This window comes from Myodes glareolus, chromosome 23, assembly GCF_982192425.1.
Source record: "Myodes glareolus chromosome 23, mMyoGla1.1, whole genome shotgun sequence".
NCBI classification, from domain to species: Eukaryota; Metazoa; Chordata; class Mammalia; order Rodentia; family Cricetidae; genus Myodes; species Myodes glareolus.
The window spans coordinates 43,989,610-44,012,309 of record NC_142048.1 but is presented as its reverse complement, the minus strand read 5'-3'; the positions used below and the strand labels follow the sequence as shown (position 1 = coordinate 44,012,309).

Genomic DNA, 22,700 nt, shown 5'->3' with positions numbered 1-22,700 from the left:
AAGCAATGGAGCAAAGAAACAGCTTACAGAAAAGAAAGCAAACTGTGCCAACCATTCACCCAAGAGGAGATGAGTATACAGATTATTAATTGAGACATTAATATAACAATTTAAAACTCTTGAAGACCAACGGGCAAATAATCCAATCTAAAAATGTGCAAATGAACTACAGAAACATTTTTCAAAGGAAATGTGAAGACCCACAAAATATAAAAAGCATTCACCAACTTTAGCCATCAGGGGAAAATACAAATCACAACTACACTGAGATTCTCTTTCACTCCATTCACAATGGTGACATGAAATGACTGTTGACCAAGATGTAAGAGGAAGAGAAATCTGTTTACCACTGGTGAAAATGTTAACTTAGTGTGGCCATTATGCAAAGAAGTGTGGGCTTGTGGGCTTCCCCTAAAAATAAAACTGCCAAATGATCCTCAGGTATCCCCCATAGCAGTACACCTAAAGGAATCAAAATCAGGATACACTACAGAACATGCACATTCATGTACAATTCAGCACTATTCATGATAGGCAAATCATAGAATTCCCTTGAACTTGAGATTGTTCTGCTTCCACCTCCAGAGTCCCGGGATTATAGATGTTTGTTTTAAGATCTGCCTTAAGAACAAACAATATAAGTAGAATATTAGAAGCCTGCTTCCTCCAAATTAATTTTCCATGTTTTATTGTTGCAATCTTAGCCTTATCACATATGATTAAGAGTATGTTGAATGACATACTAATTTTTCTAAACCTCAAACTTCATGTTTTTAAAGTTATTAATACATATATGTATCAGCATCATCCTGTGTCCAATTCTGCCTACTTCAAACCACCAAAAAAAGGGCAAGTGAATATATAGATTGACTACTCCTTACCTTCTGTAAATGAAGGTAATGTAATCCACAAGAATACAACTCAGTGGATGGGTGCAAGCATTCCAATGTAGCCTAGCAACCTAGAAGGGGTTGTAATACTCATAGCTTAATCAATGACCAAGAGGAAATGGGAGAAGGAAAAGGCACGTGAATTAATTCTGCCTTCCCACATTTCCATGAATTGCTGCAGGGCATTGTTTTTCCCAAAGAATAAGACTCAGGGAGAGAATTGCCAGTTAGCCAATAGACACATTTGGGTACCTTCTCAAGACTAATCATGAGGCAGTGCCAGCTTGGGAATGCATCACTTCTAACTTCCTGCCCTGATGTGGGTTTCCCCTCTGTATGCTGTGAATATGTTTTATTATCATTGGTTAATAAAGAATCTGCTTTGGGCATACAGTCATGCAGAATAGAGCAAGGTGGGAATTCCAAGTAGAAGTAGAGGAAAAAGAAGGTGAAGTCAGGGAGACACCATGTACCTGCCGAAGGAGAAAGACTGCCTTGTGGTAAAACAGATTAATAAAAATGGGTTAATTCAAGATATAAGAGTTAACCAGGGCCGGTTCTGATGGCGCAGACCAGTAGGATTTGCTGAAGGAGGCAGAGGCAGGAGGATCTGGAGTTCGAGGCCAGCCTGAACTACACATTTAAAAAAAACAAAAGAGTTAACCAGGAATATGTCTAAGTCATTGGCCAAGCAGTGTTGTAGTTAATATTGTTTGTATGTGATTATTTCGGGTCTGGGCAGCCGGGAAACGAATGAGCAGTCTCCACCTACTTGTTCTGCCCTACTTCCATCTCATAAGTGCCATTATTGTACCTCCCAAGAAAATCATCAGTATTTAGCTCTTATTTTAAGCTATTTTCTCTAAGTGCTTCGGAATAGAATAACATTAGCAAATGGTGTGCGGGGTACAAACCCACAGCAATAAGCTTTCTCTTCCCACTCCCACAGCCTACCCTTGGTTCATCCAGGTCTCTCTTGTCCTGCTTTTCCTGTGGATAAAGAATTGTGACTATCTTGGCAACTCACTTAGGTAATTGGAACCTCATTTTCTAAACTCTACTAATCAACTAAGAACTCATGAGAAAGTAACTTGACAAAACAATCAAGCATCAAAGCTAGGACTCTAAACAGAACCTGTCTACCCTAAAGGCAGGTCTTATCTTAAATAAAATGGTGTTTTATCCCAGTCTCTTGCCAACCATTGGTGACATTCATTTTCTAAGGAATAGGGACATGGAAATAAATCAGAGTTTACAACAATGGCTGAAATATTGGCATCACTCTCTAGCAGAGAAAAGACCCTATCAAAACTAGTTTGGGGAATCTATCTATCTATCCATCTATCTATCTATATGTGTATGTGCATGTTTTTGTGACTGTGTACTATGTATGTTTGGGTACATGCAAATGTTATAAGAAGATATTGGATCTCTTGGAGGTAGAGTTATAAGTGATTCTAAGCTACCTACTGTGAGAGCTCAGGACCGGTGGAAGAGAGGCAAGAGCTCTTAACCCTTAAGCATTCTCTTCTATGCTGAACTGTATTATTTTAAGAAACAAAAGAGAGATGTAATTCCTTAGTTATTTTGTTACTGTGATACCTATGGCATGGTGTAATGGTATGGTATTATAAAAGTCATACGAACAACAATATGTATTTATTTTCCAGTTAGATCACTTGAGGAAAAGAATGTGCTAGCACATTAGAGCCCTTCTGTCCTTCTCCCTAGATACAGCCACCCTTAAATTTTTCTAAGTATTACCTGTGTAATATTTATTATTTTGATTATATATGTATCCATTCTTAAATAATATAGTAGCTGCTTTTTGTGTTGTTTGCTTGTTTTTCTGTCAGGGATACAGTAAACCTGTTTGAAGACTTAGTTGTAATCTTAGTGAAATTCAGAGAAAAGAAGAAAGAAAAGTTTGATATTTGTAACAATGTATAGTAACCTGAATAAGATTTTGCTGAGTGAAACAATCAGATAAAGAAAGAAAAATACCTCACAGGCTCACTTCATGGTCATTCTTCAGAGACTTTGAAACAGTCAGACTCACCACAATGGAAAATAAAATAGTGATATCAGAGGCTGAATGCAATAAACACAGATTCTACTGAAAGTGTAGAAGGTTCAGGAAATGCACAGAAGCTAATGTAGATCATAGTCTCTGGGAGACATGATGGTGAACAGGGAATTTGCTAATGTGTAAGATGTCAAAGGTTCGGTCTCAGCTCAATCACATTCCTGGCCAGCAAGAGGGAGTGAACTTCTAGCAGACTTCCATTGGAGGAGGGGTGAGTTTTCTCCTGGCCGGAGGGCTTCTGCTAGGAGGAATTCAGCCTTTCCCCGCCCCCCTTGACAATCTGGTCACCAGGCAGAGGCTACTCCTCCCTGCGGAGCTCTCCCGAATCCCGTCCCAGCCTTTATCCAGGTACACCTTCCTCTCTTCCCCCCCTCCCCTCTGGAGACACAAGATCTCCCCAGAGCTGCTCCCTTGCTCGCTGGGCCTGGTCTGTGGGCTCAGTCCCGCAGGGGCAGCTGCGGTGCTTTGAGAGCCTGCCTGAGGACAGGCAAGCCCTGTCTCAGCTCAATCACATTCCTGGCCAGCAAGAGAGAGTGAACTTCTAGCAGACTTCCATTGGAGGAGGGGTGAATTTTCTCCTGGCCAGAGGGCTTCTGCTAGGAGGAATTCAGCCTTTCCCCGCCCCCCTTGACAATCTGGTCACCAGGCAGAGGCGACTCCTCCCTGCGGAGCTCTCCTGAATCCCTTCCCAGCCTTTATCCAGGTACACCTTCCTCTCTTCCCCCCCTCCCCTCTGGAGACACAAGATCTCCCCAGAGAAACTCCCTTGCTTGCTGGGCCTGGGTTATGAGTGCAACCCAGTAGTAGGGAGTGCCTGTGTTTCAATAGACTGCCTGAGGAAAGGTAGGCCTTGTGTCAGTGAATTCCCTGCCCAACAAGGGAAACTGACCTGGTACTAGAAGATCCAGTAGAGAGCATTTGAAGGAAGAGATGGGCAGACGCCAAGGCAAGAACTCCTCCAACAATCTAAAAAACAACATGAAAACACCAGAACCCAATGACCCTACAATAGAAGGACTTGAACCTCTTAATTCAGAAGAAGCGGGAAAAAATGCCATTATGAAAGCAATAGAGTCCCTTAAACAGGATATGAATAACTCCCTTAAAGAACTGGATGAGAAGTATAACAAAAAGATTGAAGAAATGAGTAAAGAAATGGATGAAAAATATAAAAAAAATATCGAAGAAATGAGTAAATCCATAAATGATATACTGGGAAACCAAGAAAAAACAATCAAACAGGTAATGGAAACAGTTCAAGAATTGAAAACTGAAATGGAGGCAATGAAGAAAACACAAAACGAGGGCCGGCTAGATATGGAAAATCTAGGTAAACGAACAGAGACTACAGAATCAAGCATAACCAATAGGATACAAGAGACGGAAGAACGAATCTCAGAGTCTGAAGATACCATAGAGAAAATAAAGGCTCTGATCAAAGAAAACAGCAAATCCAACAAATTCTCATCACAAAACATTCAAGAAATCTGGGACACAATAAAAAAACCAAATCTAAGAAAATAGGGATTGAAGAAGGAGAAGAACTGCAGATCAAAGGACCAGAAAATATATTCAACAAAATTATAGAAGAAAACTTTCCCAATCTAAAGAATGATATTCCTATGAAGGTTCAAGAAGCATACAGAACACCGAATAGGCTTGATCAAAAAAAAAAAAAACATCCCCTCGCCATATAATAATCAAAACACAAAACATACAGATTAAAGAAAGAATATTAAGAGCTGCAAAGGAAAAAGGGCAAGTAACTTATAAAGGTAAACCTATCAGACTTACACCGGACTTCTTTATGGAAACCATGAAAGCCAGAAGGTCCTGGATAGAGGTACTGCAGAAACTAAGAGACCATGGATGCAAGCCCAGACTAATATACCCAGCCAAGCTATCATTCACTATCAATGGAGAAAACAAAATATTCCAGGATAAGAACAAATTTAAACAATTTGCAAACACAAACCCAGCCTTACAGAAAGTAATAGAAGGAAAATCGTAACCCAAGGAGTCCAACATTGCCAGCACTGCTTACAGTAACTCAGACATCTAGCGACCCTTCACGAGCTTAACTCAAAGAAGGGACACATACAAACTCTATTAATCAAACAAACAAAAAATAATAATAACCGGAGTCAACAACCACTGGTCATTAATATCATTTAATATTAATGGACTCAATTCACCTATAAAAAGGCACAGACTAAGAGACTGGATACGAAAACAGGATCCAACATTCTGCTGTTTACAAGAAACACACCTCAACCACAAAGCCAGACACCTACTCAGAGTAAAGGGTTGGGAAAAGGTTTTTCAAGCAAACGGACCTAAGAAACAAGCAGGTGTGGCCATTCTAATCTCCAACAAAATTGACTTCAAACTAAAATCAATCAGAAGAGATGGAGATGGACATTTTATACTCATAACAGGAACAATTCATCAGGAGGAAGTCTCAATCCTGAATATCTACGCCCCTAATATAAAGCCTCCTACTTATGTAAAAGAAACACTTCTAGAACTCAAGGCAGTCATCAAACCACACACACTAATAGTAGGAGACTTCAACACTCCTCTCTCACCAATGGACAGGTCAATCAGACAGAAACCTAACAGAGAATTAAGAGAACTATTGGAGGTATTGAATCAAATGGACTTAACAGACATCTATAGAACACTCCACCCAAATAGGAAAGAATATACCTTTTTCTCTGCAGCTCATGGAACCTTCTCGAAAATTGACCACATACTGGGTAACAAAGCAAACTTCCACAGATACAAAAAAAATATTAGTAACCACCTGTGTCTTGTCAGACCACCATGGATTAAAGTTAGAATTCAAGAACAGTGCTACCCCCAGGAAGCCAACAAATTCATGGAAGTTGAACAGTCAACTACTGAATCACCCCTGGGTCAAGGAAGAAATAAAGAAAGAAATTAAAGTCTTCCTTGAATTTAATGAAAATAAAGACACAACATACTCAAACCTATGGGACACTATGAAAGCAGTGCTAAGAGGAAAGTTCATAGCACTAAGTGCCCAATTAAAGAAAATGGAGAAAGCACACATTGGAGACTTAACAGCACACTTGAAAGATCTCGAAAAAAAAGAAGCTGATTCACCCAGGAGGAGTAGAAGACTGGAAATAATCAAACTGAGGGCTGAAATCAACAAAATAGAAACACAGAAAACAATCCAAAGAATCAATGAATCAAAAAGCTGGTTCTTGGAGAAAATCAACAAGATCGACAAACCCCTATCCAAATTAATCAAACGGTAGAGAGAGAACATGCAAATTAATAAGATCAGAAATGAAAAGGGGGACATAACCACAGACACAGAGGAAATTCAGAGAATCATTAGATCTTACTATGAAAATTTATATGCCACAAAGTTGGAAAATGTAAAAGAAATGGACATTTTTTTAGATAAGTACCATATACCAAAGTTGAACCAAGAACAGGTGGACAATCTAAATAGACCTGTCAGTCATGAAGAATTAGAAGCTGTTATTAAAAATCTCCCTACAAAAAAAAGCCCAGGACCAGATGGTTTCAATGCAGAATTCTACCGGAACTTCCAGGAAGAGCTAATACCTATACTCCTTAATGTATTTCACAATATAGAAACAGAAGAATCACTGCCAAACTCTTTTTATGAAGCTACAGTTACCCTGATACCAAAACCACACAAAGACACAACCAGAAAAGAGAATTACAGACCAATATCACTCATGAACATTGATGCAAAAATACTCAATAAAATACTGGCAAACCGAATCCAAGAATACATTAGAAAAATTATCCATTATGATCAAGTGGGCTTCATCCCAGAGATGCAGGGTTGGTTCAACATACGCAAATCTATCAATGTAATCCATCATATAAATAAGCTGAAAGATAAAAACCATATGATCATTTCATTGGATGCTGAAAAAGCATTTGACAAAATTCAACACCCATTTATGATAAAGGTGTTGGAGAGACTAGGGATACAAGGATCATACCTAAATATAATAAAAGCAATATACAGCAAGCCGTCAGCTAACATCAAATTGAATGGAGAGAAACTCAAAGCCTTTCCACTAAAATCAGGAACACGACAAGGCTGTCCACTCTCACCATTCCTCTTCAATATAGTGCTTGAAGTTCTAGCAATAGCAATAAGACAACATAAGGGGATCAAGGGGATTCGAATTGGAAAAGATGAAGTTAAACTTTCGTTATTTGCAGATGATATGATAGTGTACATCAGCGACCCCAAAAACTCTACCAAAGAACTCCTACAGCTGATAAACACCTTTAGTAATGTGGCAGGATACAAGATCAACTCCAAAAACTCGGTAGCCCTCCTATACACAAAGGATAAAGAAGCAAAGAGGGAAATCAGAGAAACATCACCTTTCATGATAGCCACAAATAGCATAAAATATCTTGGGGTAACTCTAACCAAGGAAGTGAAAGACCTATTTGACAAGAACTTTAAGTCTTTGAAGAAAGAAATTGAGGAGGATACCAGAAAATGGAAAGACCTTCCCTGCTCTTGGATTGGGAGAATCAACATAGTAAAAATGGCAATTCTACCAAAAGCAATCTATAGATTCAATGCAATTCCCATCAAAATCCCATCAAACTTCTTCACAGACCTTGAGAGAACAATAATCAAGTTTATATGGCAAAACAAAAAACCCAGGATAGCCAAAACAATCTTATACAATAAAGGAACCTCTGGAGGCATTACCATCCCTAACTTCAAACTCTACTACAGAGCAACAGTATTGAAAACAGCTTGGTATTGGCATAACAACAGAGAAGTCGACCTATGGAATCGAATAGAAGACCCGGGTATTAACCCACAAACTTATGAAAACCTGATTTTTGACAAGGGAGCTAAAGCTCTACAATGGAAGAAAGATAGCATCTTTAACAAATGGTGCCGGCATAACTGGATGTCAACCTGTAGAAGAATGAAAATAGATCCATATCTATCACCATGCACAAAACTCAGGTCCAAATGGATAAAAGACATCAACATTAATCCGACCACTTTGAACCTGATAGAAGAGAAAGTGGGAAGTAGTCTACAAGATATAGGCACAGGAGACCACTTCCTAAGCAGAACCCCAGGAGCGCAGACAATAAGAGAAACAATAAATAAATGGGACCTACTGAAACTGAGAAGCTTCTGTAAAGCAAAGGACACTGTCAGTAAGACAAAAAGGCTACCTTCTGACTGGGAAAAGATCTTCACAAACCCTTCAACAGATAAAGGTCTGATCTCCAAAATATACAAAGAACTCAAGAAACTAGACACTAAAACTCTAATTAACCCAATTAAAAAATGGGGTACTGAACTGAACAGAGAATTCACAACAGATGAACTTCGAATGGCTAAAAAGCACTTAAGGTCATGCTCAACCTCCTTAGCGATCAGGGAAATGCAAATCAAAACAACTTTGAGATATCATCTTACACCTGTCAGAATAGCCAAACTCACAAACACCAATGATAGCCTATGCTGGAGAGGATGTGGAATGAGGGGAACACTCATCCATTGTTGGTGGGAATGCAAACTTGTGCAGCCACTGTGGAAATCAGTGTGGCGGTTTCTCAGGAAACTGGGAGTCAACCTCCCTCAGGACCCAGCAATTCCACTCTTGGGAATATACCCTAGAGATTCCCTAACATACTACAAAAGCATTTGTTCTACTATGTTCATAGCAGCACTATTTGTAATAGCCAGAACCTGGAAACAGCCTAGGTGCCCCTCAATAGAAGAATGGTTAAAAAAGGTGTGGAACATATACACATTAGAGTTCTACTCAGCGGTAAAAAACAATGACATCTTGAATTTTGCCTGCAAATGGATGGAAATAGAAAACGCTTTACTGAGTGAGGTAAGCCAGACCCAAAAAGAGGAACATGGTATGTATTCACTCATAAGTGGATTCTAACCATAATTAAAGGTCTTTGAGCCTATTATTCGTGATCCTAGAGAAGCTAAATAAGAAGATGAACCTGATGAAGATTATTTAGCTATCCGCCAGGAGGTAGGAAATAGACAAGAGTCCCAGGTAACCTCGGGTGCATGGGGGGGTGGGAGGTTTGTTGGAAAGGGAGAGGGTTAGAGAGAAGGGAGTAGGGGAGGATTGGGGAAAGATCGGGGGACTGGGATGGGGGGGAGGGAAGAAGGATGGATATGGGATCAGCCAAGTATATACTTCAACTAAGGGAATCATTTTAGGGTTTACAAGAGACTTGATTATAAAGGGGATCCCCGGTCCAAGGAGAGATCCCCAGATGGTTCTCTGGACAGAGGAGAGGGTGCCTGAACCGGCCGTGGCCCACAACCATACTGATGAATATTTTGCATGTCACCATAGAACCCTCATCTGGTGATGGATGGAGATGGAGGCGGAGAACCACGTTGGAACACTGGACCTAGCTCCCTAGGTCCAAATGAGAAGCAGAAGGAAAGAGAACGTGAGCAAAGAAGGCAAGGGTAGAGGAAACCTTCATCCGACGTTGGATGGCGATACAGATGGAGACCCATATTGGAACACCGAACTGAGCACTCCAGGGTCCAAATGAGGAGCAGAAGGATGAAGAAAATAAAAAAAGTAATCAGGACTGCGAGGGATGCGAGCACCCACTGATACAAGGGGACTGATATAATGAGAGTTCATCAAGGCCTGTTGGACTGGGACTGAACGAGGACGTGATCCAACCAGATTCTCTGAATGTGGCTGGCCCGGAGCCTTTTTGAAAAGCCATTGACAATGACACTGGGACTTGCTTCCTCTGCATATACTGGATTTTGGCGCTCCAGTCTGTTTGTACTCTCACCTTCCCTGGACCTGGAGGGAGGGGGGAGGAGCTTGAACTTCCCACAGGGCAGGAAACCCTGACTGCTCTAGGGGATGGAGAGGGAGGAGGAGAGGGAGTGGGGGGAGTGGGAGGGTGCTGGGAGGAGGGGCTGAAATGGAAACTTTTATAATTTAATAAAAAAAAATAAAACCAAAATTTAAAACATTAAAAAAAAAGATGTCAAAGGTTCTTGTGATTAAAATAATTAAATAAAAACAGAAAGAGAAAGGAAGAATAAGATAGCAATGAAGGTCTTCACTGGTTTAACTTTAGTGATAATTTTACAAAGTATGTATGAATACGCCAACTTGCATATCTTAAATATGTGTAATGTTTGTCTTATGTTAACTCAGAAAAGCAGGTAAAAGTTTTTAAACATAAGCCAGGCTTTTTGGATGTTCACAGTAAGCAAAAGGTAGCGTTAACATTGTTAATAAATTTGTACTAATATATTTGAAAGTTTGAATGATATGAGAAAATTCCTTAAGAAATAAAAACTGACAGAGAAAATAAGTATATGAACAGTTTCTGTTAAATAAGGAAATTTTTTTTGTCAAAATCTTTTTACAAATGAATTAATGTATCAAATGAATTAAACTAATCTTGCATAAAATCTAAAGAAAAATAGGTGAATAGTGAACATCTTTGCTCCATGAGGCTAGCATAAGCTCAGATCTAAAACTTTTCAAACATATAAAAGCAGGAAAAATGTAAAATCCTTTCTCACATGTAATATGTAGATTCAAAATCTTTGGCAAGTTAGCAGGAGCAGTATATGAGAGATTCTATTGTTCTGATAAAGCACTATAAATACAAAACCATCTAGCATAATGGACTCCTTGCCAACTTGACACACAGACAGATCACCATCCATGTAAAATCTTTCCCTTCTCATTTGTTCCCAGGATACATTAAAATTAACATGATAGTGTAAAACTCTGCTACTTTAAAAAGTCTCAGATTTTAAACAAAAATCACATATAAAGTTTTCTTTAAAACATCGAAAATCTTTTTCAAAGTTCATGGCCTCTACAAAATATCCAAAGGCGTTCTGACATACCTAAAACCTCTAAGCCACCCAAAGGTTCTGTAAATTTTTCAAAGTCTCCATGAAAATCCAAAGTCTATTTAAAACTTCAAAGCCTCTCAACTGGGGTTTTCTGAAAAATGTTTTAAAAAATTACTGAACACTTCCATGTTCCAAAGAGAAGAACCAAGGAAGGGTTATAACCAAATCAAAGCAAAACCAAAACTCAAGAGTATAAAAAACAATGGCACCTGATGCCGAGGCTCTACTTCTAATCTTCTGGGCTCTGAAGGGCTCTATTTATATAGCTCTGTTATTTATAGAACAGATATATTTTGTCTCTGGATCAGGCTGTCTCTATTCCACACAAGTTTCTGTCACTGGTGGACATCCCATGGTACGGAGATCTTCACAATGCTGGGGTCTATGCCCACAACTGGGCTCTGGTCACCAATAACCTCTTCTAAACTCTGACAGTGCCTTGTGGTGCCAACCCTCAACTTTTCAACGTGATCACCGCAACTGAGGTTGCACCTTCACCATTGGCCTTTCCTGACCTCTCTTCAAGAATTCTAGCCTTGCCAAGCAGTGCCAAACCTCAGATACTCTTCATGACATCTTCATATTTTAAAAACTGGTACTCCCTACATGACTTGTAAACTACCAAGTTCAGGTGACAGCATTAGAAACAGCTTTGACCCCTCTGGAACACACTTTCTTTGTGCTAACCCTGAGAACATGTCCTGAATGAGATTGCTAAGAAAAACGACTGTCATTGGAAAGAATTCCAATGCAAAAACTATAATATGCCAAGCAGCGGTGGTAAATGCCTTTATCCCAGCACTTAGGAGGAAGAGGTGGGGGGATCTCTCTGAGTTTAAGGCCAGCCTGGTCTACAAGAGCTAGTTCCAGGACAGGCTCCAATGCAACACAAAGAAACCCTGTCTTAGAAAAAAAAAGACTATATATAATATGTTACTCCCAGATATACACTTTAGAAAACACTAAGATTTTACTCTGATCTGAAGAGGATTGAGAAAAAAAAGCAAAGGGCAGCTTCTGTGTGCCCTATAATGGACTAAAACCCCAGGACCCCAGTCTTCAGGCACCCACTCTGTCTTTGCCAGCACAAGTGGTGGAGTATCCATAGACAAGTCAGCGTATGTCTGATAACATCGTGCTGAGTTCTAACCTTTTGGTATCTCCTGGAGTCTTCTATTATACTTGTTAAATATTTAGATTCCTAGGAAATGACTTTGTTTAGTGAATTTGTTTTGCTGGAATTTTTCTTAATTTTTTAAAATCAGTATCAGAATAATAAAGCAGACAAGATTGGGTATATCTAGACAGAAATAGAGTTACTCTATGATCTGCCACAAGGTTCTTCTATTCAAATTAAAATGAGAGAAAGCAGGCTGTAGGAATGCTATATTGAAGAGAATGAGGTAGAGTTATGAAAAATGTATAGCTCAATAAAATCAATAAAAAACTAAAGAAAAAAGTAATGAAAGAACGAATCATTACAATAGTTGCATAAGAAAAAAATTCTTGGTATGAAAAGGATAGTAATAGTGCCTGCACTGAAAAACAGGGCTGTAGAGAAAAAGCCAGCTAACCTGTTTGTGCTTCAGAACTCAGAATTGTGCCACATACACGAATATAATGAACAGAAAAGACAGAAAATGGCTTGGCTGTATTCGTAATATTAAGTGCTTACACCTGAGCTCTGGACTAACAAAAAACATGTTAATTGAATTTAGATCAACCTAAAAGATTAAAGCTCAAAGTCAGGTATTTAGAAGCACCTGCAATGTTTAAATAGTCACAGATTGAGTTGAAGATGAATACATATGTACCTATAGGCAATTTGACAAAAATTTAAGAGAATCTAGTGTACTAATACTGTGATGGAAAACAAGATGAATTTTCATAATCCCTTTATTCAAGACATTTACAGTATCCAAGAGATTACAAGACCCTTAGTGTCATTAAATGATTCAATATAAGAAAAGGCACCTGATAAATAAAAATAAATCATTATAGGATCTTCTAGTCAAGAGTGGGAAAAGTGAAAGCCCTCGATCAGAGTATTGTAAACCATATTGATAGCTTGGTGAAACTTCACCAGCCAAAAGTAAAGCAACTCAATAATTCAGGTTTCTTTATTTCAGTTTTCATGTAATTTATTATCAGAGATAATAGTTGATCGCATAACATTTTCTTACAAATTAAATGTCTCCCCCTTTTCTCCATCCCATTTATATGTTTTAGATTTATCATATCTCCTATTAAACCTCCATAGTTGTATGCACAGCCCAGAACTTTTCTCCGGAGACCTCCTTCCTAGTAATTCTAGGTTATGCTGAATTATCTTTATCCTTCAGATTGGTCATACTTGTCCTAATTTATACCAGGTCAGCAAGATGGGATATACCTTATCATTCCCAGTTCCATATCTTTAATCATTTAAGTGATTAGCCATAGTAACTGATTAGTCAAAATTATAACTATTCAGCAATTTTGATCACTAGTGCTGTCAAAATAATTTTTATGCTAAGATTTATATTTTTTATTGTCTGGCTTTAATTTGTAGTATAATTACAATATAATGATAAATTAAGGATGTATGCCTTTTTCCACTTAAGAAAATATTCATTCCCTATGAATTTCTTATATGCTAGGCTCCTTCTCTATCTGTGTCAGATAGTTGATGAGAAATATTGATGGCATTACTAGTCCTGTTTGAACTTACAGGCAATGTTGATACCTTTTCTGCTTCACTCATATTACAAAGAATAATGAAGCTATGAGAGGCTGGGGAAAGGTTAAAGGGTAGAAGAAGATAAAATTCAGATCATTTTTTTCCTTATCTCCCCTAAGCAGCATCTTCAGAAACTGATATATCACTCTTGGTCCAACATCCAGGGAGACGTAGCCTATTTACCATGGCTTTCAACTGGGAATACCAGATTCCTTCCTCTGGTGATGACACCTACTTTCTCTATTCTTCTTGATTCTTTCTGGGTAGACTTAATTCCAGTCCTTGGGTATTAATACTTTTAGTTATAGTTAGGATATGCAATGTTCCCTACTGACACATGTGTAGAAATATGTGGACTCCAGCCAGTATGTTGCTTGGACAGGCTGTGGACCTTCCAGACATGGGCATAAATGTCTGATACAGGCCACAAAAGTGGACAATGGAAGTCATATTGCTCTTTTTCTACATTTAAAATGATGCAAGTATCAGCTCATGGCTCAGAAATGAGGGTAGGTCAAATAATCCATTGAGGCTTTGCTCGGTATGAACCAACATGTCCTCATATATCTATTACATTTGCTATAAGACTTAAAAAGAAAGCACGAACCAACAATTCCATTTCAATATATACAAAAGCTGGGAGAGAAGGAATCATCATACTCATAGACTGCTGCGGCTGAGTGGTTCTGGGAGGAGGCAGTGCACTTAAGCAGCCTTCTTGGCTTAGAAAGGCTGCCAGTGTTTAATCCAAAATATTTTGAAGGGGGATACTTGGTAAAGGAGAATTTGCTTGGCATGCACAGGGTCTTACGTTTGATCCTCAGCACTGCCAAAGTAGCAATGAAACAAATATTTGCCAAAATACTCTGAGAATTTCCATTCAAATATCTTGTTTTGTAAATCCATAAGCCGAGAACCAGGGAGATGAGAAGGCTTGCCCACAGCCAACAAGCAGGGTCAAAAATACTATGACTCTTGGCTCTCGAAACAATACTCCCCTAAAACTGAGAGTTCAAATGTACTATTACAATATTTTCTAATTATTCCCATTCTTATCCTGAAGGGAAAGTGATCATTCATTTGAGGTTTTTATTTCATAATGGAACACCTATGGGTCACCTGGCTCAAAAATCTCATAGATCAGTGAAAAATAAATGTGTTCAGTCTCAGTCAACACTTCTGAGCAGCTCAGCTTTAAATCATGCTTCCTTCTGCAGCTTGTATTCAGCTATGTGAACAGATAAACTAGACCTTATGTTTATGCAGGCATGATCATTTACTGTTATCATTTATTCAGTTACTTAACAAATATACTTTGGGAATCCTCAAGGGTATTACAGTTTGGGTATGGGTGATAGAGCAATGAACAAGAAAGCTGTGTTCCCAGTTTAAGCCACACATGGAAGTTGTATATGAGATATAACATAGTCAAAGATAAGGCATAAATAACTGACAAAAATACCTGCAGTAAATATGATAAATGAAACCAATGAGATGCTGTGGAGAATGTACAGGCAAAGAATGTTGTGTATAATCAGGTGTGATTTGTACAATGCAACTTCAAGAAGAGCTACTAGTGTTATGGATGCTGCAGAATTGCTGCAAAGAACAAATTCTGGCAGTTGACAGGGATACGTCTTCTTCAAACAAACTTTATACTAAGGCTCCTTTCTGAAAGATGGAAGAGCAAAGTCTTAAGAAATTATGTTTTTCCCCCAGTTTGCCCAAGGCACCAGAGAAACTAATGAAGGTCTTGTGTAGCAGAAGTCAACTTTTATACACCTGCCAGGTGAGACTACTTGCATGGAGCAACATGTCAATTGAGGATGGATCAGCTGGTCATCTGGAGAAATGAATGAGAACGCCACCGCCTCTCTCCTGTTTGGCTGTGTGGCATTGTATTCTAATGGTGACAAATCATGATGCTCTTCATAAAGGAAAATGACTTCCTTCAGCACTTTGTTTTTTGAACATATATTTTTTTCTTCTAATGAAGACATAATTGCCCTTGTTGTACCCTGGAGTCCAATCACCAGGGTAGAGTTGCTCCAAGAAAATACTCCACACCTCAGTTGAAGCAATAGCAAGAGTAGCTTTTATTCTGAAGCCAGAGGTCCTTCAGCAGGTGAATGACCTAGAAGAACTATTACAGGCTTCTTTTAAAGATAAAAACCACAGAACTAACAAAAAAAAAGGGGGAGTGCAGAATCAAAAGGAAGTGAAAAAGTCATTTGTCAACTATTGTGTTTAGCTCAACGGTCAGCTAACTATGATGGGTCATTGCTATGGCGATTGCTGGGTTGGTTGAAGAAGGAAAAACATCTGCAGGTCGTTTTACCCCAGTTCCAGGGCCTAAGTCTATTGAGGAAAAACTACAAAAGGGATAGAAAATTCTGGGGGAATGTACCCAAAGCTTCTAGTGCATGCATGGGTGATTATCAGGTTCCTGGTTCCCAGAGGAGGGGGGCAGTTTATCTGACATGGCCCAGCCAGAGTCTTTCACCTTTCTCCTCCAGCACACAATTACAGTGGTTTTCATCAAGGTTAGTAATGTAATCTTGGGATGCAGTAATCGAATTGACTAACTTTATCAACAAAATGGACTGAGTATCTTGCCCTTTGATCTAAGTAGGTCAATAAGAGAACCACCACTTGGTATGTTCATCCCTTCTCTCCTCTTTCCTGTGCACCAGGTATGATACATTCAACTATCAAACAGAATTGGCTTCCCTTATTACTAATGTCATTATGACAATAATTGCGGGGGGCCATCCTGGCCAGCAGGAATGAACGCCACCAAAATCGAGAATTCCTTCTCTGGTCACATCTTTATTTGGAGCATTCCCTTGAGGAAAATTGGGGGAAGGGAAGACAGAGCAGGGACGAGAGAAAGCTTAGAGAGAGAGCGTTGGGCCCCAAGGCAGCTGCTTTTAAACGGTGAAGAGGCTTGAACGCTGTCCTGATTGGTTAATGCCATTCTGCTGGTCTGAGCATGTGCAAGCAAGGGTGCAGGCAAGGGTGCTCAGCCCCACATGGCTACCTCCAAACTGCAGGACCACCTGTGCCTCCAGGTGGCTCCCAACATCTCCCTCTTCTCTTGTTAATAAGAGCAATAAGGCAAAACTATTTTCCAATCTGGTCCCCACCACACTTGGGCTAGCAGGTAGCACACCAATCAAAGACATACAGCACTTCCACCTAGACACAGCATGCCAAGAATATCTCTGCTCCCACCCATTCCCAAGGAAGGAAAAGGCAAAATAGAGTAAGAGATAAGAGGTTGAACAGGGTGTTGCTCAAGTCGATGGTGTGAAACAGCTGCTCTTGGCACCGCCCAGAGGGTCATCACTGCTGTCTCCACACGAATTTTCCACAGCAGGACACTCAGCATCCACTGGGTCATCTTCTTCTTCATTTCTCTTGTCAGTCTTGCTGGCATCCAGATGTATGTCAGCATTCCTAGAAAAACATAAACAAAACTCTCCTCCCAAATTAACATTTAAGAGTATTAAAAACTCTCAGTGTAAAAATTTAGCACAATCAGTACTGGAAGTAGGCTGGTTTTGAACTTAGAGACCTGCAGGTCTCTGTATCACAAAGCAAATCTTGTTTGCCTGTACCAGCAAAATTTTGAATTAAAAATTAAGTGTATAGAATGCAAGAGAAATCCTTTCTCTGGGGGAAGCTAGTCCCCCTCTTTGTCTAATAACCAAAACAGTTGTCACTGGGAATTGAACTCATGACCTTTGGAAGAGCAGTCAGTGCTCTTAACCTCTGAGCCATCTCTCCAGCTCCCCTATTTAGATGAAAAAACCTCTAGGTAGCATTGTTTTATTCCACCCGTTGCCAGAGGCAATAGGTAATGGTAACCAGGTTGACGCGCCTTTATTATGATAATTAGGACCAGTTCTTTGAGGGAAAATGGACGTCGGCATTCGATCTGACTACTTCCTGCTGACAAAGGGGCGATGTTTGGGGGATAAATGTTTTTATCTGACTGAATTTTTTGGCGACCTTGGCTGAGCAGCAGCGGACGGCGACAGCTGACAGCTCCGTCTCTGAGGCGCGGCCCACCGTGGCGCGCGCTCCGCATGGCCCAAAGGCATGGCTCCGCCCCGGGCCTTGCGCGGGCTCTCCGGTTTATCCTGTATCTGCAAACTGTGCACCCTGCCTCACCTCAGGCAATGAACTCGCACCGCCGGCCGTGAGTCTTTTTCAAGCTCCGGCGAGGGGGGCATCCGCCCACCCGTGGGGGGACTTCTCCTGCCCGGTCTGCCCGCGCGCGGAGCCCCGTTCTCTGGGAACTCATCTCCGCCCGCCCATGTTGCTATGGAAACACAGTTCAGAGTTTGGCCCCTCTCCGTCTTTAGGTCTTTAGCGGCGCTGCAGCTCACCACGCAGCTTCCGCCTCTGCCTCCCGAGTGCTGGGATTAAAGGCGTGCGCCACCACCACCCGGCTACTTCCTCAAACAAAAATTAAGTTTTCTGTACGTGAGAGCCAGAGACTGAGCTCTCTTAACAAAATTAGGCGAAAATCACCTCCAAAAGCTCTGTGGCTCTTTAAGAATAGGGAAGGCAGTCTTCGAACTCGATCAAGCTCGCCTCCCTACGAGACTGTTGCCTCCAGTCTCTAACAGCGAATACGCAGGTGGACGGAGAGGGAGCGGAAGCCGCGGTCTCCCGTACCCCATCGTCCTCATAGTCCCGCCTTAGTTACCTCGCCTTTTTTGCTGCTGTTCACATTCCTCCTGCACTGAACTTAAGGGATTTTTCTTCCCCGTTGCTTTCTGTACCTTCTTTCAGATACCTTAACTTTGATTTTTTTTAATTTTCTTTTCTTTTTAGGCCTATACTTTGAAATTCTTTTTCCTCCCCTTTTTGGGGGATTCAACTGACGTCACTCACCGCTCCACGTTTTCAGAGTTCTGAAATTCACGGCTCTCTGTCCTGGTGTCTGATTTCGGCTTTTTCTCCCGGGCTTTCAGCACGTTGCTGGGCGCTTCCTTCTCAGGGTCCCCCGGCGTAGTTGTCAGGGTCCCTCAGCGTCCCGGGGCTTCGAGCACCAGTTGCGGCGCGCATCCTGTCCAGCAGGAATGAACGCCACCAAAATCGAGAATTCCTTCTCTGGTCACATCTTTATTTGGAGCATTCCCTTGAGGAAAATTGGGGGAAGGGAAGACAGAGCAGGGACGAGAGAAAGCTTAGAGAGAGAGCATTGGGCCCCAAGGCAGCTGCTTTTAAACGGTGAAGAGGCTTGAACGCTGTCCTGATTGGTTAATGCCATTCTGCTGGTCTGAGCATGTGCAAGCAAGGGTGCAGGCAAGGGTGCTCAGCCCCACATAGCTACCTCCAAACTGCAGGACCACCTGTGCCTCCAGGTGGCTCCCAACAAATAATAAGTACTAACATTTGCAAATACTGATTAAAATGCCAATGACTATGTGAAGAGATTTTATAATCTCAGCTGCTTAAACTTTACATTAATCTAAACCAGGTATTTTACTCAATTTATAGAAAAATCTGAGACTTAGGATACTGTGTTGTGTTGTTTTTCTAATTTGACATAAGTAGAAACATCTGGGAAGAGAGAATCTCAATTGAGAAAGTCTCCATCAGATTGCAAGTCTGTAGGGCATTTTCTTGATTATTTATATGATGGGGCCCAGTCCACTGTGCGAAGTGCCATCGCTGGATCCTGAGTTGTATGAGAAAGCAAGCAGAGTAATCTAGTAAGCAACATTCTTTCACGGCCTCTTCTTCAGTTCCTGCCTTTAGGTTCCTGCCTTGACTCTCGGTGGTGGACTACAACATATAAATCAATTAAGTCATTTCTTTTCCAAGTTGCTTTTGGTCATGGTGTTTTTTTCACAGCAATAGAAATATAATTAGTATACAAATTCAAGAGTTTGAGTTTCAATTCAAGTATCCAGGCTCAAAACACCATACTCAATATTTAGTGACACATATATCCATAGACAGGATTTAGGGAATGGTCTCTGTTGTGAGAACCAGAATGGTGTGGAGATGATAGAATTGGTTAAGTGGCAATGTCCACTCCCAGGTTCCCTTAACAGTAAGAGGAAATATTCCAGCCTTTCATGGGTACGGTGTACTCCACTGTACTTGTTTGCATAGGTTACTCACTTTCTTGATTGTAGAAAGAAGTCTTCATGTTCCCTTATTCTTTAGAATGAAACATTCTTTATAATCTCATTGATGAGTCTAAGTGCAAGGAAAGGGAAGTACAGGATAAACCTAAAAGTTTCTTCATTCATCTAAGCCCACACTTCTGATAGAATTCTAGTGTGGTTCCTTAACCATCTGAAGAATAAGAGAGTAAAAACATCAGTTAGCCAGAAAGCAATTTTTTCTTCTCATTTATTGTAAAAAAAAAAAAAAACCTTCTCATTATTGCAAAAAAAACCTGCTAGAATATCTAAACTTTTGTGTTGCTGATGACTACATAAATTTGTAAACCTCACAGAAAAAATCTACATCATGATATTAATTTGATTAAAAGACAATTCAAAGCCGAAAGAGTATTTAGACATGTCGTTTTATTAAACATCACAAACTGCTGTGTTATAGGCACAGCGAAACCCATAAAGCCTTAATAGAGCATCGTGCAATAGCCAAGAGCAGAATAACAACCAGTTTTGATCAAGAACAGGTGTGAGCACAAAGCAAAAAGCAAATTGTTCAATTAATGAGAACACAGTTAAACACTTTTGTCTATCAGTAGGTAATAAATCATTGTATTCCAGTGGGGAAAGCTATAATAATTCCATTTAAAAAAAACAACAACCAGCTCATTGATTGCACAACACTCTGGAGTAAATCTTTTGTCATCCTCATCTTGGTACCTAGGTCCTCAAGATAACTGATATTCTGTGTGTCCAGCCTCAAATCAATGTCCAGGAAGGAATCTTTCAGTGAGCAGATTGATGGTTCACACATCAGACTGTATAATACCAGGAAGTCAGTGGCTCATGTTGACTGGTGTAATGGGGCGAGCACAGGAAATTGCAGTGGAACTGGATAGATGTTCAAGGAAAGCCAAGGAAAATTAATAGTCACTCAAGAAAATATGCAACCAGACACGTTCACTCTTTTAAATTAGCATTGGAATTTATTTTCCCAGATAAATGTGCTCCCTGAGTCTCTATGACTGAAGCCTCCTCTAAATTCCAAAATAAGCAAGCACAGCAAAACCATACATGAAAATCTAGAATGTAAAATACAGAAGCTGGGCATGGTCCCTGTGTTGGCAATCTTGGCACTTCTGTGTCTGAGAAATAAGAGCAGCAAAGTGAGGCCAGCCTAGTCTACAAAGTGAGTGCCAGACCAGCCTGGACTCCAAGAAAATTAAGTGTGTGTGTGTGTGTGTGTGTGTGTGTGTGTGTGTGTAGTAGAATAAAGCACCAAAATGCAGCTGAGATAAAATGTAAATGAGTTCCCTTTTCTCTTGCATTTGGAGTATTCACTGAGCTTTCCATTTCTACAACTATAAACTTAATGTGATTGCTTAAATGCTGCCCAGACTCTAGGACACATCTTTACCCTACTTGAGGGACACATATGAATATTCAATGAAGTAATAAATCACTAGTTCAACAGCAAGGTCATTCTTACTACTTTTTTCATGTTGTTGCTATATGAGTCCCAGTATCCTCCCATAGCCCAGGGTGTCCTGTCAAACTCAGGATCCTACTGCCTCAGCCTTCTAAAGGCTGTATTCTAGGCAGGCAACCGCTCCCCCAGCTTACCACTCAATCTTGTTTATTAACCTTATTGATAAGTTCAATATCTGATTCTCCCTGTGTTGAAATCATTGAGCTGGCACATTGAACACCTGTATAAAGTGGCTTGATTTCTGCCTCTGAGTTTTCATTTCTCCAATATTTATCTTAAATTTCTACCTATGAAAATTTGTAAACATTATGTGATATCTATTTATGCTCTGTGTAATTTGACCTGTGAAGGTTTTTCTTCCCAATCTTAATTTTTTTGCTTTTTATTGATATGTTTGTCCTTTTCTTTCAAACACTCACTGAGCACCTATCCGGATGGAGGCTAGAGAAAGAAAAGGGAAAAACAATCTCTCTAACCTTAAAACCCCCGAGGAGTTCACATTGGAATAAAAATAGAATTCATCCCTAATTAACCCGTTATTTCCCCATATCTTATGTTTCAGTCCCTAACTGCCTATTGAGCTCTAAGGAACCAAGGCTGAGATTACAGAGATACAAAATAGACCACTGGAAGCTGAAGCTACCATGAAACAGGCTGTCATGTCTAGTGGTGTCCATATTGCTGGTGACTGTGACCTGAATTTGTAGTGTGAGGGCTGGCTAACTATGTAGTGAGGGAGCTGCGGGCAGACCTGCTTTTCGCCTCACCCGGCTCCCGCACGGCTAGCTTAGTCCCAGAAATAACAACACACAAATTGTATTCATTTAAGCACTGCCTGGCCCATTATCTCTAGAGAGTTAGTTACTGACTAACTCTCATATCTTGATATTAACCCATTTCTAATAATCTGTGTAGCACCATGAGGTGGTGGCTTACCGGAAAAGATTCAGCATGTCTGACCTGGTGGCTGGCTCCATGGCATCTGCCTCATAGCCCTCTTCCCAGCATTTTGTTCTGTTTACTCCGCCTACCTAATTTTCTGTCCTATCAAGGGGCCAAGGCAGTCTCTTTATTGACCAATGAAAATAACACAATAGACAGATAACCCTCCTCCATCATGAATTGATTAGTTTTGCAAGAGCAGGGCTAACACTTCATTCTTCTGTTGACATCTACATAAGGAACACTGCTCATTATTATGATAATGGATGCTTACACTTGACCTCAAAAATGTGTGTGTGTGTGTGTGTGTGTGTGTGTGTGTGTGTGTGTGTGTGTATGTGTGTGTGTCTGTGTGTGTGGAGAGGGGAACATCTGTGAAAGTGTTGAAGCTAGAGGTTGACCTGTATGGTGTCTTTCTCCAGGATTCTCTACCATCTTGTTTGATGAAACAGGGTCCCTCGCTGAACTTGATGATACAGAAGATAGAAA

The 22,700-nt window shown here is 40.3% G+C and overlaps 1 pseudogene; it reads right to left on the bottom strand.

The window, feature by feature from the left end:
- Nucleotides 1-17,796: 17,796 nt before the first annotated feature.
- Nucleotides 17,797-17,992, bottom strand: LOC148118353 (Nuclear RNase P; annotated as a pseudogene).
- Nucleotides 17,993-22,700: the final 4,708 nt, after the last annotated feature.